Below are 18,015 nucleotides of genomic sequence, written 5' to 3' on the forward strand. Positions count from 1 at the left end.
GGAAATGCTTAAATATGTCTAGTTTTACGCTAAGTTTAACCCCCTTACTCGCTCTTTTAGGTTTTTCCGATACCTTAGAACTCATCTTGCTAACGGATGCTCAAAATAAATCAACGTAAGCGCAGATGCTCACAGGCACGTGTTTAAGCAATGCCAGCTAGAATGCAGTTCCGGGGGAGGGGCTTGGCTGCTCGGCGCGAGCGCTGCCTTTTCTCGTAACAGTGAAAACACCTTCTGTTAGCGAAAACAGGTAACTAATGTAGGTCTTTCGTAACAGTGAGTTGACGTAAAGCGAACGTTCAAAAAACAGAGGATACCTGTATAAATTCCAGAGGCTGTGGTAGAACCACAGGCTGTTCCTGAACCACATCACTTCGGGTGGCATGGTAGCATGGTGGTATGGTGGTATGTAAAACATTTCACAATGCAGTAACCACAATCTGGGTTTAATTTCTTTATCAAAATAAACTTTATTCATAATAAAAAGTATTTACAAGAATTAAGTGTGCCATGCCTTATCATTCTTTACATTCATGATCAATGCTTTCTGTACAGTTCTATTACATTCCTAGACGTCAATAGGGCACTATGGCAGCGTAGCAGTTAGCATGGTACTATTACAGCTCAGGGCTTTCCTGAGTTCAGAGTTCATTTCTGGTACTGTAAGGAGATTGTTCATTCTCCCCATGAACTGCGTGGGTTTCCTCCAGCTACTCCGGTTTCCTCCCACAGTTCAGCGACATACCAGTTAGTGGGTTCATTGGTCATTGTAAGTTGTTCTGTGAGGCTAGGGTTAAACAGGTAGGCTGCGGGTAGTCCAGCTCATTGGGCCAACAGGACCTGTTCTGCACTGTAATTCTAAATCAATAACATTTACAAATAGCACGTGTAACCTCTGGGGTGGTACATTACTGCAATAACTGAGGGCCTTCCTCACCCAGTCTGGCCTCTCCCTGTCCATACGGCTGAAGAACTTCCCCATCAAGCATCAGTGCGTCCCTCAGCACAAACTCCTGTAGACTGTAATATGCCATATTATATACAATTATATAAAAATATCATTTGAGATTAAAATATAGAGATGGAATAAAATGTGCATAAATGTATAAATACCAGCATGTATTTGCAATGTGCACAGCATTCTAAACAGCAGTTTAAAGTGCTTACAGTGCAGTAATGGGGGCAATTGAGGGAGATGGGATAGCTAACTAGAATGGTTGATCAGATTAACTGGCTGGCTGAAGAAACTTTTCAAATGAAATGAAGTGTTTGTTTTAATAGCTCTGCAGTGCCTTCCAGAAGAGAGCTTTTGGAAAAGGCAGTTTGCAGGGTAGAAAGTGTGTGGAATAGTTTTTCCTGCCTGCTTCTTTGTCCTGGATATGTACAAGTCCTGTGGTGACAGGAGATTGAAGGCAATGAAGGTAACAATGAGAATAAGCATCCTCTGCTCTTGACCACATCAAAGAAGGTGTCTTAGGTCAGAGAGGGTTCCTACCCTGCACACTACAGTCACATGCTGCATACGATCCCCTCTCCTTAGGCAAAACATCACACACTCACTTTCTGTTTGATAAAAATGCAGAGCTGCAGCTTACCACATTTAGATGTTGTAGACTTCAGCATCTTGTTGGAGTGTCGCGGAATCCTGCAAAGAAGAAAAACACGTATGAAGGATTCATCCGAGAGACAGTCAGATTCAATTTACCGAACCTTTGAGTGCGCATCTCTATTAAGCACAGCACTTCAGTTATGAGCGGAGTGTGGACAATGCTTGACAGGCCAAAAAGGAAGAGTGCAGATTAGCCTGTGACAGGGGAAGGACAACACAGGCAGGGAGCACTAAACTCCAAATCTCCGCCAGCATTTTTAGGAAAATAAATACAGGTATTCACCATCAATGCACATTGGTTATTTGTCAGTCATAGTTGTAGAACACTACAGTACAGAAACAGGCCCCTCAGCCCATCTAGTTCATGCCAAATAATCTGCCTAGTCCAATCGACCTATACCCTGACCATACACTCCATACTCCTCCCATCCATGTATCTATCCAACTTTCTCTTAAATAGAGTCATAGAAAAGTACAGCACTGATACAGACCTTTTGGCCCATCTAATCCATGCTGAACCATTTAAAGTACCAACTCCCATCGACCTAGCCCTCAGTAACCCTACCATTCATGTACTACCTATCCAAACTTCTCTTAAACACCAAAAATGAGCTTGCATGCACCTCTTGGGCTGGCAGTTTGTTCCATTTTCTCACAACCTTCAGTGCCCCTTAAACATTTCACCTTTCATTTTTAACCCCATGACCTCTAGTTCTTGTCTCAATCAACCTCAGTGAAAAGAGCCCACTTGCACTTGCCCCATTTACACCCCTCAAAGTTTGCACACCTTTATCAAACCTCCCTTCAATCTTCTACCTCCAGTCTTTCTCCATAACTTAAATTCAGTTAATCCATAACTTAAATGTTGAACTTATTTAAATCTTACATCCATCCCACAACGCAAGAGAGTAAAAACCTTTGAATTATGACTCCGTTGTAATGTACAGACATGTGAATTTATAGGTCTAATGGCTTGTAGAAAGAAGCTGTCCCGTAGCCTGTTGGTCCTGGCTTTAATGCTGTGGTACTGTTTGTCAGACGGAAGCAGATGAAACAGTTTATGGTTGGTGCGACTGGTGTCACTGATGAGTTTCTCATTGTAAATGCTTGCAAGAAAATTAATCTCGAAGTAGTATATGGTGACATACAAGTACTTTGACAATAAATTTACTTTGAACTTTGAAATTTGATGTGTCCTCCACCACATGAGAGCAGATCGGATGAGCGAAAAGGGCTAATTCTGTTTCTATGCATTGTGGTGTTACCAGATGGAAGCAGCTTTGTTGAGCACCTGCAAAATTGCCATCTGGAGCTCCCAATTACCAGCGATTTCAGTTCCCCTCCCTATCCTCACACCGACATAGAACGTAGAAATCTACAGCACACTACAGGCCCTTCGGCCCACAATGTTGTGCCAACCGTGTAACCTACTCTAGAAACTGCTTCTTTTACTGCAAGGGTGAGACTAAATGCAAACTACAGGAACAGAACCTCATGTTCCACCTGGGTAGTCTACACTCCGAATGCATGAACACTGGATTCTCCAATTTCCAGTAAAATGTCTCTTTTCTCTTTCCCAAACACAAGAGATTCTGCAGATGCTGGAAATCCAGAGCAACAAACACAAAATGCTGGAGAAACTCAGCAGGTCAGGCAGCACCTATGCAGGGGATTAAAGAGACGACTTTATGGTCCAACAGGGCCTCAGCCTGAAACATCAACTCTTTATTTCTTTCTATAGATACTGCCCGACCTGCTGACTTCCTCCAGCCTTTTCTGTTCTTTTCGCTCTCCTCATGATCTACCCAGTTTTCTCCCCACACACAATTCATTCCCACCAGACTCTTTCTTCCACTTCTTAAATACAATGTCCAACAGATGCTGAGAATCCAGAGGAACACACACAAAAATTTGGAGGAACTCTGCAGGTCAGGCAGCATCTACGGTGAGGAATAAGCAGTCAATGTTTTAGGCTGAGAGCCTTCTTCAGGACTGAAAAGGAAAGGGGGAGACGCTAGAATAAAAAGGTGGGGGGAGGGGGGAGAGGATAGCTAGAAGGTGATAGGTGAAGCCAGGTGGGTTGGAAAAATAAATTGCTGGAGAAGAACGAATCTGATGGGAGAGGAGAGTGGACCACAGGAGAAAAGAAAGACAGAGGGGACCCAGGGGGAGATGATAGGCAAGTGAGAAGAGGTCAGAGGCCAGATGTGCCTTAGACCTCTACCATTAAGCAATGGATCCATGGACCCCAGGTTGGGGACCCCTGTTTCAGGATAAGTAGGGATGGATCATCAACTGAAAAAATTCCCTCTAGTCAGTAGTTCTCCACAGAACTTTGAGTGATAACCTCCTTCCAGCACAGGAACACGGCTCTTGGCCCACAATGTCTGTGTCGAACATAATGTCAGTTTTAACTTAGTGCAGGTTACCCATTACAGGAAGAACATGGAGGTTTCAGAGCGGGTACAGCACAGAAACAGGCCCATCAACCCATTTTTTTTCCATGATGAACTATTAATCTGTCTAGTCACTTCAATCTGTAAATGGACCATAGCCCTCCATACCCCTCCCATCCATCTACCTATCAAAAAATTCTCTTAAATGTTGAAATCGACCGCACATCCACCACACTCGCACTGGCAGTTCGTTCCACTCACATAACCCTCTGAATGGAGAAGCTCTCCCTCATGTTCCCCTTAAAATTTTCACCTTTCACCCTTAACCCATATGCTCCCGTTCTGGTCTCCCCCCAATCTCAGAGGGGGAAAGAATGCAGCGAGGGAGATCTGGTTTTGATTTCTCCGGCGCACCGGCAGGCGTGTTATTCTGTCTGCGAGCTGGTGGGGGCAGTGCCTTCTATCAGTTGCGGTTACAGCCGGCCGAACCTCAGCCAGGAGGCAGCTCCGGCAGCGGAGAAGAAGGTTGTGTGAAGGATAATGAGAGCAGCCGGCAACTCGGTGCGAGGCGGCGCACCCGTCTCGTTATCAGCCTCTCCAAGAACTCGGCATTGTTGCGGATGGCGCCCCACACCCCGTCTCTGCACCCGTCAAGCGAGTGCCACTAAAATGAGCAAACGGGCCAGATTTAATTAACTGAAGACCTCCACATTTCATCACCTATTGCTATGGTAACATTCAGTTACGCGGCAACGAGGCAGGTTTAATCGGAGAGAGGCTTCTTACCGTTGCTGCCGGAATATGGTTGAACTTACAGCTAAGATTTGATCCCGCCGATAATTCCCCGTAATTTAAAATATAGAACATGGAACACTACAGCACAGTACAGGCCCTTCAGCCCACAATGTTGTGCCGAGCTTTCTAACTCATCCCCGCTACGTAGTCGTTCAGTTCAGTCGCGGCATCTACGGAGAGGAATGGACCGGTGACATTTCGTTCCGGAACCCTTTATCAGGCCTGTCTCAGCTTGAAATGTCGACTGTTGATTCCACTGCACAGACACTGTCTGATCTGCTGAGTTCCTCCAACATTGTGTGCGTGTGTTGCTCTGAATTTCCGTCATCTGCAGAATCTCTTGTTCGCTGCCCCCACCACCGATTTCTCTGTCATCCATGTGCCTTAAATGACCCTAACATAGCTGCCTCTGCCACTGCCCACTGGCAGTGTGTTCCATGCACCCACCACTCTCTGTAAAAAATCTGCCTTGGACAGACCCCCGCACCACCCCCCCCCCCCCCAAGCTTTCCTCCAGTCACCTTAAAATTATGCAGCCTTGTATTAGCCATTTCCACCCTGGCAAAAGGTCTGTAGCTGTCCACTCAATTTTGTGCCAGTTCTTTTGAAATAAAGTATCTTAATTATAATTAACAGTGCATTGACAGGGAGACACAGTGGCTGAAGAATACAGAGTGAAACTAGGCTTTCCTTTGGTAATAAAGGACCCAGGTCCATGAAACCAAATAAACATTCCACTCTGCGTGTTCATTTCTCTGAGACCTTTCCTATGTGACAAACACAAGAAAATCTGCCAATGCCGGAAATCCACACACACAATGCAAGAGGAACTCAGCAGGCCAGGCAGCATCTATGGAAGGGTAAACAGTTGACGTTTCAGGCCAAGACCCTTCATCAGGACTGATAACTATTGCTGCCTGGCAATAGTCCAGCACACTGTGTGGCCGTGTGTTCCTTTACTATGTTGCTCTGTTTTGCATCTGGTACTTTGATAATGGTGCTTGAAGGTGGCTCTTGGTGAAGAAGGCACTTCAGCAGCAATACAGTTGATTCCCTTTAATTGGGACACATTGGGACCGATACATTTCACCCCATTAAATGGCTGCCCCAATTATATATCCATATAACAATTACAGTATGGAAAGAGGCCATCTCGGCCCTTCTAGTCCGAGCCGAACGCTTAATATCACCTAGTCCCACTGGCCTGCACTCAGCCCATAACCCTCCATTCCTTTCCTGTCCATATACCTATCCAATTTTACTTTAAATGACCATACCAAACCTGCCTCCACCACTACCAATTAGCCAAAGTTTCACAGAAATAGATAAAAAGGTATAAAAAAGACAATCTAGTGTTTAACTGAATAACAAATTATGTATTTAAATGAAATGCAGAACTAATTAGAACATCGCCAATACTACTACAGTACTATAAAACTGTGTATTAGTTCCTAATAGTTAGCAATGGAGTAAGTCATCCAGTGTACACTGCTATGATCTTTTGAGTGGCTGAACAAAATCAGCACAGACACCTAGTGCAGATAATGGACTGCATTCATACAATGCTTTCAACAATTGCATCCCTCAAATCTTCCTTTTCATTGTAACATTCACGATGACTGCTAATACCTTCAAATTCGTCATCGTTCCTAACTTGTTGAAGTTGTGAATTTGTTTCATTTTCTCTCCCGACCGTTTCTAACTTCTCCAAGCCTGGAATGTTTGAGACCACAGTGAGCAAAACAATTTTGAACAAGGACATCTTCAGAAGATCTTCAAGAAGGTGACGTCGGTCATCATCCATCATCCGGTTCAACCGCCTTTCAGAAGTTGTTAATGTACCTGCCACAACCACTTCTGGTAGCTCAGTCCACACAGATCCTACCCTTTGTGTAAAAAAGTTTCCCCTCAGATCTCTCTTTCCACCTTAAACCTACACTCAGTAGCCACTTTATTAGGTAAGTCCTGTAACTAATAAAGTGGTTACTGAGTATATTTTCATGGTCTTCTGCTGCTGCAGCCATCCACTTTAAGGTTTGAGGTGTTCTGCGTTCAGAGATAGTCTTCTGCACACTGCTGTTGTAACACTTTTTTGAGTTACTGCACCATCCGTCAGCTTGAACCAATCAAGCCATTCTCCTCTGACCTTTCTCATTAACTAGGCATGATTGCCTACAGAACTGCCACACAATGGATGTCCTTTGTTTAAAATTTTTTTGCTCCTTTCTCTGTAAACTCTAGAGACTGTTGTGCGTGAAAATCCCAGGAGATCAGCAGCTTCTGAGATCCTTAAACCACCCTGTCTGGCACCAACAATCATTCCACAATCAAAGTCACTCAGAGCACTTTTCTTTCCCATTCTAATGTTAGGTCTGGACAACAACTGAACCTCTTGACCACGTCTGCATGCTTTTGTGCGTTGAGTGGCTGTCTGGGTATTTGCATTGAAGGTGTACCTAATAAACTGGCTACTGAGTGTATCTCAATGCTATTTGCAAATTGTCCACTGCATTTGCCTACAGAGCAACATTGCTACTCTGCCGAAGTAACTCATTGCCATTGCTAGCATGCCCAGAGGAATTGAATAACATGATATTAATTCCTCATACGAGCGATGAACAACTCATCATTTTGTCACCAGACATGGGCAGAAAGCAGGAAGAGCCCACATTTCTAATTAAAATCAGCCTGCTTATCCTCACCGTCTTGCAGGTTGTTTAAGTCCAAATACGGCAAATGCTTCCGGAAACAGATTATTCACTGGCTTTCCAAGCAGCCTGACTACATTAACATTCATGCGCAATTTCAATACTCTGCGACGTGTTTTCACTCAATGCATGCCAATAACATGGTGCCGAGATTCGCCACATCCTCCCCTACTGCAGATACAACATTAAACCAGAATGAGCGGCACAGTAGCATTGTGGTTAGCACAATGCTTTACAGCACAGGCGACCTGGGTTTGATCCCCACTGCGGCCTGTAAGGAGTTTGTACGTTCTCCCCGTGACTGGGTGGGTTTCCTCCAGGTGCTCCGGTTTCCTCCCACAGTCCAAAGACATACCAGATGGTAGGTTAATTGGTCATTGTAAACTGTCCCATGATTAGGCTCACATTAAGTTTGGGGACTGCTGAGTGGCATGGCTCGAAGTGCCAGAAGGGCCTATTGTGTGCTGTATCTCAGTGAATTAAAAAAAGTCACCTCTCCACACAATTCCCATGGTGCTCGTTCAGAGGACTCATCTTTTTAAATCTGTTTATTTACTTATTGATTAATTGATTGCTACATTGTGAAACAGACCTAACTAGTCCACCGAGCCAAGCTGCCCAGCAACCCACTGATTCAACCCCAGCCTAATCACAGGACAATTTACAACCTACTAACTGGTACGTATTTGGACTGTGGGAGGAAACTGGAGCACTTGGAGGAAACCCAAGGGTACATGGGAGGAACATCCAAAATTTCTTATGGTGGACTCCAGAATTGAACTTTGAATTCCAATCCCCCAGTCTGCAAAATCATAATGCTTATTTTTTTGTTGAAACTTGAAAGGTTCGGAGGAGGGTTTTCAGGATACACCGAGGATGTTTCCACAGTACACAGAGCACAGAACTGTACAGCACAGGGTAGACCCTTTGCCCCATAATATTGTACCAAACTAAATAAACCAAAGGTTTCTCTTCATTGCACGTTGAACATAGCCCTCCCTGAATGCATGCAGCTCTCCTCCATTCCTTTTTCCCATGGTCCACTCTACCTCTCCTATCCGATTCCTTCTTCTTCAGCCATTTACCTTTTCCACCTATCAACGTGTAGCTTCTCACTTCATTCTCCCTTTCTTCACCCACCCACCTTCCCACTCTTCTGGTTTCACGTATCACAATTTGTACTTCTCCTCCCCCTAACTTCCATGTCCTCGCCACTTCCACTGTGTCTTGGTCTTTCAACATTCTGCAGATTTCAATGAGATTCCTCCCCTCATTCTTCTAAACTCTAGCGAGTACGGGTCCAGAGCCATCAAACACTCCTCATACGTGAACCCTTTCACCTGCATATTCTGTTTTTAATTTTGTTCTCTGACCTGCTCTTCTTGCCCAGTGGTTTTGTGGCTGGTCCATTTAAGCTTCTGCCCAGTTATTGCCCTCAGGATAATGATTGGGTAATATTCATCTCATTGCTCTTCATTACCGAACATACTCATTTCCTGGTGAATGCCATAAACACACAGTAAAGAGGTTTGAGATTCTGGGAAGATGCAAAAGAAATGCAAAACTTAAGAACATGGATAGATAGATACTTTAATTAGATACACAAATACACACTCAGACATACACATGGACACAGGCACAGACAGACAGTCAGATAGACACACACACACACACACACACACACACAAAAGTAATTACGGCATCACAGTAGCATGACAAATGCACAAATACACAAATATTAGAAGAGAAGTAAGAAAGAATAAAAAAAAGTTAACCCAAACAGTCTAACAGAAGGGGCTCATCACTTCACTTGCTGTAAGTTGACTCATTATTATTTTTTTTTAGAGTGTCGCACCAGACAGTCATCCATTCTTGTCTGGCGCGTGGATAACCAGGTCACGATATAAGTGTTCCTGACTCGAGGCTGAGTGGTGAGCTTGACACTCAACCCAGCACAGGTGGAAAGCGTGCTCCGGGGGTGGCCCGACTTGGATTCGAACTCGGGAGCCTTCGCTCCAGAGTCTGGCGCTGATGCCATTGCGCCACCGGCCGGCCAACTCATTATAATGGCCAAGGGTAAGAATGACCTAATATAGCACTCTTTGCAGCAGTGCAGTTGTCTTAGTCTAATACTAAAAGTACTCCTCTGCTCAACCAAAGTGGCACGCAGAGGGTGAGAAACATTGTCCAGAATTGCCAGGGTTTTTTGCAGGGTCCTTTGTTCTACCACAGCATCAAACTTAGAAAATGCATGGTGGAGTGCTGGAGCAGACTCAGTGGGCCAAATGGCGTAATTCTGCTCCTATGTCTTATGGTCTTTTGCAACAGTACAGGCTCTTCAGCCCATGATGTTGTGTTAGCCCTTTAACCCACTTGAAGGTCAACCTACCCCTTCCCTCCTATATGGCTGTCCCTCATGTGTCTATCTCAAAGTCTCTTAAATGCCCCTAACGTATCTGCTTTTATCAACACCCCAGACAGGATGTTCTAACCACCCACCATTTCCCGTACAACAAACTTTCCTCTGACATTCCTGCTCTGTTTTCTTCCAAACACATTAAAGTTTTGCTCTGTCCACTCTATCAATGCTATTATTATCTTATAATACATTATTATATATTAATATATTGTTATATTATATTAAGCAATATATTATATATATATATTCAGAAATTACACCATCTCGGATCGCAAGACCCTGCAGCGGATAGTGAGGTCAGCTGAGAAGATCATCGGGGTCTCTCTTCCGGCCATCATGGACATTTACACTACACGCTGCATCCGCAAAGCAAACAGCATTATGAAGGACCCCACGCACCCCTCCTACAATCTCTTCTCCCTCCTGCCATCTGGGAAAAGGCTCTGAAGCATTCAGGCTCTCACGACCAGACTATGTAACAGTTTCTTCCCCCAAGCCATCAGACTGCTCAATACCCAGAGCCTGGACTGACACCAACTTACTGCCCTCTACTGTGCCTATTGTCTTGTTTATTATTTATTGTAATGCACTGTTTTGTGCACTTTATACAGTCCTGGGTAGGTCTGTAGTTCAGTGTAGTTTTTGTACTGTTTCACGTAGCACCATGGTCCTGAAAAACGTTGTCTCGTTCCTACTGTGTATACTGCACCAGCAGTTATGGTCAAAATGACAATAAAAAGTGACTTGACTTGGCGTGATACATTTCTGTCCGATCTTTTAAATGTCCCTAACGGGTGGCAGGGTGGACATACGTCTCTACTAAAAGAGGTCCAAGGGACTCCTTCCCTCCACTAGCCTTTGGCGAAGAGTAGCATCCACTTGGGACTAACTAAAAGAGAAGATAGTAAGAGATTTGAAAGTAGGAGGGGGAAATGCGAAATGATAGAAGACCGGAGGGGGTGGGGTGAAGCTAAGAGCTGGAAAGGTGATTGGCAAAAGTGATACAGAAGGGAAAGGATCATGGGATGGGAGGCCTAGGGAGAAAGAAAGGGGGAGGGGAGCACCAGAGGGAGACGGAGAACAGGCAAAGAGTGATGGGCAGAGAGAGAAAAAAAGGAGGGGAGGGAAAATAAATAAATCAGGGATGGGGTAAGAAGGGGAGGAGGGGCATTAACGGAAGTTAGAGAAATCAGTGTTCATGTCATCAGGTTGGAGGCTACCCAGCCAGTATATAAGGTGTTGTTCCTCCAACCTGAGTGTGGCTTCATCTTGACAGTAGAGGAGGCCATGGATAGACATATCAGAATGGGAATGGGACGTGGAAATTCTCGGCTCGAAGCATTGACTGCTCGTTTCCACGGATGCTGCCCAACCTGCTGAGTTCCTCCAGCTTGTTGTACGTGTTACTTCACCTGTGAGTCGGCTGGTGTGGTATACTGCGTCCGGTGCTCCCGGTGCAGCCTTTTATATATTGGTGAGACCCGACACAGACTGGGAGACCGTTTCGCTGAACACCTATGCTCTGTCTGCCAGAGAAAGCAGGATCTCCCAGTGGCCACACATTTTAATTCCACGTCCCATTCCCATTCTGTTATGTCTATCCATGGCCTCATCTACTGTCAAGATGAAGCCACACTCAGGTTGGTGTTTTTCAGGTCCTGGTTATGCGACCACTGACGCCAGGTAGACAATCTCGGAAGAGTATTGACAATGGCTGGGGTCACCTGTGTTGTAAAGGCACTGCTCAAAAGAAGGCAATGGCAAACCACTTCTGTAGAAAAAATTGCCAAGAACAATCACGGTCATGGAAAGACCATGATCGGCCACGTCATATAATATGGCACATAAAGAATGAATGAACAAATGTATCTGCCTGGCAGCGTGTTCCACACACTTGCCACTCTCCGTGTAAAAAAACTTACCTCTGATATATATTTTACATATACCCCCCTATAACTTTCCCCCTATAAATGGTGCCCCCTCACGTTAGCCATTTCCGTGCTGGGAAAATGTCTCTGGCTGCCAACTCTATCTGTGCCTCTGATCATATTATACAGTAGACATTGTACATTGAGTACACTGAGGTAGTAAAAAGTAAAGGGAATGCAGATTACGGTGTTCCACACACCAGTCACTCTCTGTGTAAAAAATACCTTCAATATTCCCCCTCTGCTTTTCTTCAATCACCTTAAAGTTACTAAGGATCGAGGATCAACTTTATTCACCTTATTAATTTACATGTATTAGGAATTTGCTGTGGGGCATTGGTGTGCTTTGCAACAAAAACAACATTCAACAATTATACAGAATAAAGAATTATATGAAAATAAAGGCAGAGGTACAGACATAGAATAAAATGTACATAAATACCAGCATGTACTTACAATGTAAGCAGCATTATAAAAGGTGGTTCAATGTGTTTACTATAGAGCGCAGTGATGGGGGTAATGTATAGAGGAGGGTGGGGAGGGCATCTAGAATGATGGATCAGATTATTCTGGGGGAAGCAAATTTAGGGTGGTGTGATGTTTCTGTTTTACCAGCCCTATTCCCAGTGGAGAGCCTTTGCCCCTTCTGCACTGAGAAGAAGTCTCTATTTTTTAGCAAAACTTAACTAAAATAAAAACAAGAGACCTTTTGAGACTCAACTTAAAGCAAAACACATGTAGGGGAAAAAATTTGTTACTTTCCCCTCTACCGACGTGTGCCAGAGCCACTTAATTCCATTGTAGTAATGGAATACATGCAGCTATGGAAACAATCAACCCTTCAGAATACACATGCCGGCAGTCAAATTAATGAAGGCTGATTTCTTAGCAGTTTCTACACACCAGTTCATCGCTGTGCTATGTTGTAGGACAAAGTCATCAATTTGTATTCAAAATGACGAAGTTGCTTTGCTGACCTTCATGGCTGCACAGAATATAGAGTCATAGAGACATAGAGAAGTACAGCACAGAAACAGGCCCTTCAACTGATTTAGTCCGTGCTGAACTATAAATCTGCCCAGCTCCATCAACCTGCGCCTGAATCATAGCCCCTCATTCCTCACTTATCCAAGTACCTACAAAAATTTCTCTTAAATGTTAAAAGCCAACCCACATCCACCACTTCTGCTGGCAGCTTGCTCCCTACTCGCACCAGCCTCAGAGTGAAGAATTTCCGCCTTAAACATTTCACCTTTCACTCTTAACCCATGACCTCCTCTGTCTTATCCATATTGCTCCACTGAGAAAAGCCAGCAATGCTCTCCAGGAAACACAAACACAAACACAAACACAAACACACACACACACACACACACACACACACACACACACACACACACACACACACACACACACACACACACACACACACACACACACACACACACACACACACACACACAATAATTTGCTTCAAAACAATAATTCTGAACCCAGTCTAAAACATGGGTAATTTGCAGAGTTCTTAACCTGCAATTATCTCCAGTAACAATTTAAATAAACACAAATCACTGAATCAACGGCCTGCTTCAAAGCTCTGGCTGATGAAAGGTTAAATACAACAATTGAGCTGATTATGTTGATCTGCCCAGGCTTCAAGCTGCTGGAATGGCTGTCTGTCTGCCAATCCCTTTCTCCTGATTTTAAAAAAACAGCACAATCACAATCGCAGTTGCGTCTGATTGACAGATTGGCGCTGAACAGTGGTATTTAAAGGAACAGACAATGACTTGCTGGCGCCACACACAATCTGGTGATGGGTACTGTATAGTGGCGTATGGTGTACATACACTGTGCCTGCATTTAACACAAAGCTTTCCAAGGCTGGTGATCAGCAAACGGTGTTCCATTCCCGTGTTGCCTGTAAGTACTTTGCATGTTCTCACCGTGACTGTGTGAGTTTCCACCGGGTGCATTGGCTTCTAATAATCATAGTCATGGAGTCATAGAAAACATACAGCACAAGAAGAGGCCCTTCAGCCCATCTATTCCTTGCCAAAACATTGAAAGTGTCTTCTTCCATCGAATTGCACCAAGACCATAGCCCTCCATACCGCTATACTATCCATGTACCTTTCCAAACTTCTCTTCAACGTTGAAATCGAGCTGGCACACAGCACTTGCACTGGCAGCTCGTTCGACACTCTCACGACCCTCTGAACGATGAAGTTTCCCCTTGTGTTCCCACTAATTTTTTTCACCATTCACTCTAACCCACGACCTAGGGTTGTAAACCCACCCAACCTCAGAGGAAAAATTCCCACATTCCGGAGACATGTGGGTTAGGATAGGTGAGTTGCAGGCATGTTATACTGGTGCCAGAAGCATGGTGACACTTGCGGGCTGCCCCCAGCACATGCTCATAATAAGTTGGTCGTTGATGCAATGTTTCAAAAAGTACAATGTTCACAGTTAATTTATTTACACCTATGTTACCATATACTACCTTGAGATTCATTTTCTTGTGGCCATTCACAGGAAAATAAAGAAATAAAGCAGAATATATGAAAAGTATATATCACAAAGATGGACATACTGTACATCCAATGTACTGTATGCTTAGATATGCATGTGACAAATAAAGCTAGTCTTTAAACCCTAGCCCATTTCCCTCCAACTTCTCACTTCCTAGCTCTCTACTTTATCCCTCCCCCCACTTCTTATCCCCCCTTGACCATCCCATGTTACTTCACTCCTGATGAAGGGTTTCGGCACGAAACGTCGTCACTACCTCCTCCCATAGATGCTGTCTGGCCCGCTGAGTTCTGCCAGCATTTTGTGTTTTTATTTATTTCCAGCATCTGCAGATTCACTTGTGTTGTCTTTAAATCTTTAATCTTGTTTCAGTCACTTACTGCTGGATCCCCTCCTCCTTCCCTTTACCCTGTGGTCCACTCTCCTTTCCTACCAGATTCCTTCTTCTCCAGCCCTTGACCTTTCCCACCCACCTGGCTTCACCTGTCACCTTCCAGCTGGTCTTCCTACCCCACCCCCCACCTTCTGATTCTGTCATCTTTGCCCTTCTGTTCCAGACTTGATGAAGGTTCTGGGCCAAAATGTCCGTTTATTCATTTCCATAGATGCTGTCCAATCTGCTGAGTTCCTCCAGCATTCTGTGTGTGTTGCTCTGGATTTCCAGCATCCGCAGAATCTCTCATGTTACTAAATGTAGGAGTTGGGATGTTACGTTAGCAGTTGTACAAGAGGGCAGTAAGACTGCACAAAGATGAGGAAAACTGCAGATGCTGGAAATTCAAGCATCACACACAAAATGCTGGTGGAACACAGCAGGCCAGGCAGCATCTATAGGGAGAAGCACAGAGTCCTGACCAAGGGCCTTGGCCTGACTGTGCTTCTCTTCCTGTAGATGCTGCCTGGCCTGCTGCGTTCCAGTAAGACTGCACCTCGGTTTTGGCTGCCTTGTCTTAGGACGGCTGTCATTAAGCTGTAAATAGTGCAGGTAAATAGAAGATTAACAACGATGCTACCAGGACTTAAGGACCTGAGCTTTAGGGAGAGTTATCTATGTACGTATGCACACACACACACACACACACACACTCTCTCTCTCTCTCTCTCTCTCTCTCCCTCCCTCTCCCTCTCCCCTCTCCTCTCTTCTCCTCTCCTCTCCTCTCCCCCCCCACCCACCTCCCTCCCTCCCCAAGCACCCTGGCTGGTTGTGGGTGGTAGACAGCCAGATGAGCCCCATTTGTCTGAAGCAACTCATTTTCAGGGTCAACCATGATTCTTGCATTGTAGCTGTCTACATGGTATGCAAGCGAGGGCAGTACAATATGGAGAGCAAGCTGTTGCCCCTCTCCACACATCTGATGAACCAAAAGGAACGCAGAGACCGATACATTTTGACACCAGCAGTGTCACAGGAATTACCAGTCAGCATTGAACTTAACGTAGGGCTGCCTTAGTGATGCCACTTCTGGATTTTTCCCTCTGGGTTTACTGCTGAAGCCTTCCCCATGAGTGGGTATATCCACAAGGCAGAGGAGGCTTGTGATCAGAGTTTCCTTGTCCTGCCAGCCACGGCTGATGAGCCCCACCTGTCCAGAGCAACTCGTTTTCAAGGTGCCAGTAACCTGCCTTTGCCTCTTTTCATGTCAGTGGAAATGGTTCTGCTGCAGCTAAGCCACACATGAAGGCCAGTAGCTGGACTAGGTTGTCCGAGGCTGTTTGAGATGCATGCCATTGGCAGCATTTAATAGGTAGTGAGTGCTAATCCCTACTACCTCTCCTGGCTATGTCAACCTAAAGGACCCACTACCTTGTCTACCTATGCCACAATGTGCAGGGAGCTAGGAACTTGTACCCCAAGCTCCTTATCATTTATTGAATTTGTCCAGTATTAGATAACGCAGACTGCAACAAATCATTCTTGCCTGCTGTGATGAACTACATATACCTGTCTGGACATGCCCCCCCCGCTGACTGCTCCTGTGGCTCCTCCCACAGACCCCGGTATGAAGGCAATTGGAGGCACAGACCCTTCCTCAGTCTCCAGGATGTTGTGTGACGGTCACTTGCTGCTTGTGTTTTCTTCCAGCCAATAACAGCCTACCTTAACTCACGTCTCAGAGTTATTGATGGTGCATCACCTGCATTAAATCCCAACTCTCCGGCTGATCTAGAACGTATAATTGGTACAGCACAGGACAACGTGCCCATTGACCCTCAGTGCTGGGCTGAACCCATTACATTAGTCATCAGATGGCTAACTAATCTAATCCCCTCTGCCTACACCATGCCCATATTCCACCATTTCCTTCACATTCATGTGTCTATCTAAACGCCTCCTAAAAGTCATTAATGTATCTGTCTCCACCACCACCCCAGGAAGCACATTCCAGACACTCACCAGTCTGTGCAAAGAACTTGCCCCTCAGATCTCCTTTGAAATTGCCACCTCTACACCTTAAAAGCATGCTGTCTAATACCAGACATTTCAATCCTGGAGAAAAAAAGCCTATTCTATCTATGCCTCTCATAATCTTATAACCCTCTAACAGAGGGACCTCTATGTCCTTACTAAATTGGTAAACCGGCTTATTAGTCACATGCAGCAGGATACAGTGAAAAATTTGTCTTGCTTACCATCACACTGATCATTTCATTGCAGTGAGGTTGCAGAGTTCAGAATAAAGTGTTACAAAGTTCTAAATACTTTTATTATCAAAGTACGTATACTAAATACAGCCTTAAGATTTGTTTCCTTATGGGCAGCTACAAAATAAGGTAACACATTAAAAAAAGACCGTCAAACAACCAACGTGCAGAAATAAAAACAAATAGTGCAAACAACAAAAGTAAGCATCTGCTGAAGTTCATGAAAGTGAGTCCACCACCGGGCCAAACCAGTCATCACTGCGGCTGATCCAGGAGCCTCAGTTCAGCACGGAGATGAGTAAACCTTGCAGAACAGTGAGCTGAACAGGCCCAGACACCTCAAACTTAACAATCTTTTCAAGATTCAGGGGAGGTACAGTGCAGGCAGGCAGTAAGATTGAAGGCAATAACGATGTCGATTATGAGGGCAACAGACCATCCTGTTGTACTAGGGGACTGTTCAAGAGTCTGATAACAGTAGGATAGAAGCCATCCTTGAACCTGGTGGAACGTACTTTCAGGCTTTTGTATCTCCTGCCCAATAGGAAGGGCTAAAAGAGAGAATGTCTTTGAAGGAGGGAAGGAGGAGGTGGAACAGCGGATGATGATGGGTAAGTAGGGGCAAGAGGAGGGGTATGAGGAGAGTCAGAATGAGGAATGGAAAATAAGAGAAAGGGGAAGGGGCAGCAATTACCAGAAGTTAGAGAAAGCAATGTTCATGGCACCAATTTGGAGGCTACCTAGACGGAATATGAGCTGTTGTTCCTCCAAACTAAGGATGGCCCCATCATGGTAGTAAAGGAGGGCCATCGACTGACATGTCAGAATGGGAATGGGAAATAGAATTAAAATGGGTGGCCACTGGGAAATCCCACCTGTTGTGGCAAACAGAGCGAAGGTACTTGACAAAGCAATCTACGTCAGGTCTCACCAATATAGTTATTTGGAGAACTAATAAAAATTAAAAGCTTCAATCTTAGAA

General features: G+C 44.8%; 1 protein-coding gene across 8 annotated transcripts in view; it reads right to left on the reverse strand.

Annotated features, from left to right (window-relative positions):
• Positions 1-18,015, reverse strand: part of adgrl2a (adhesion G protein-coupled receptor L2a) — an 840,245-nt gene that overhangs the window by 489,267 nt on the left and 332,963 nt on the right. For all 8 annotated transcript variants that reach the window (XM_059983762.1, XM_059983755.1, XM_059983763.1 and 5 more), the window contains exon 3: positions 1,596-1,645. The gene's annotated coding sequence lies outside the window, so the exon portion shown is untranslated. The remainder of the gene's footprint in view (positions 1-1,595; positions 1,646-18,015) is intronic.

The sequence above is a fragment of the Hypanus sabinus genome, chromosome 11 (assembly GCF_030144855.1).
Source record: "Hypanus sabinus isolate sHypSab1 chromosome 11, sHypSab1.hap1, whole genome shotgun sequence".
Lineage (NCBI taxonomy): Eukaryota > Metazoa > Chordata > Chondrichthyes > Myliobatiformes > Dasyatidae > Hypanus > Hypanus sabinus.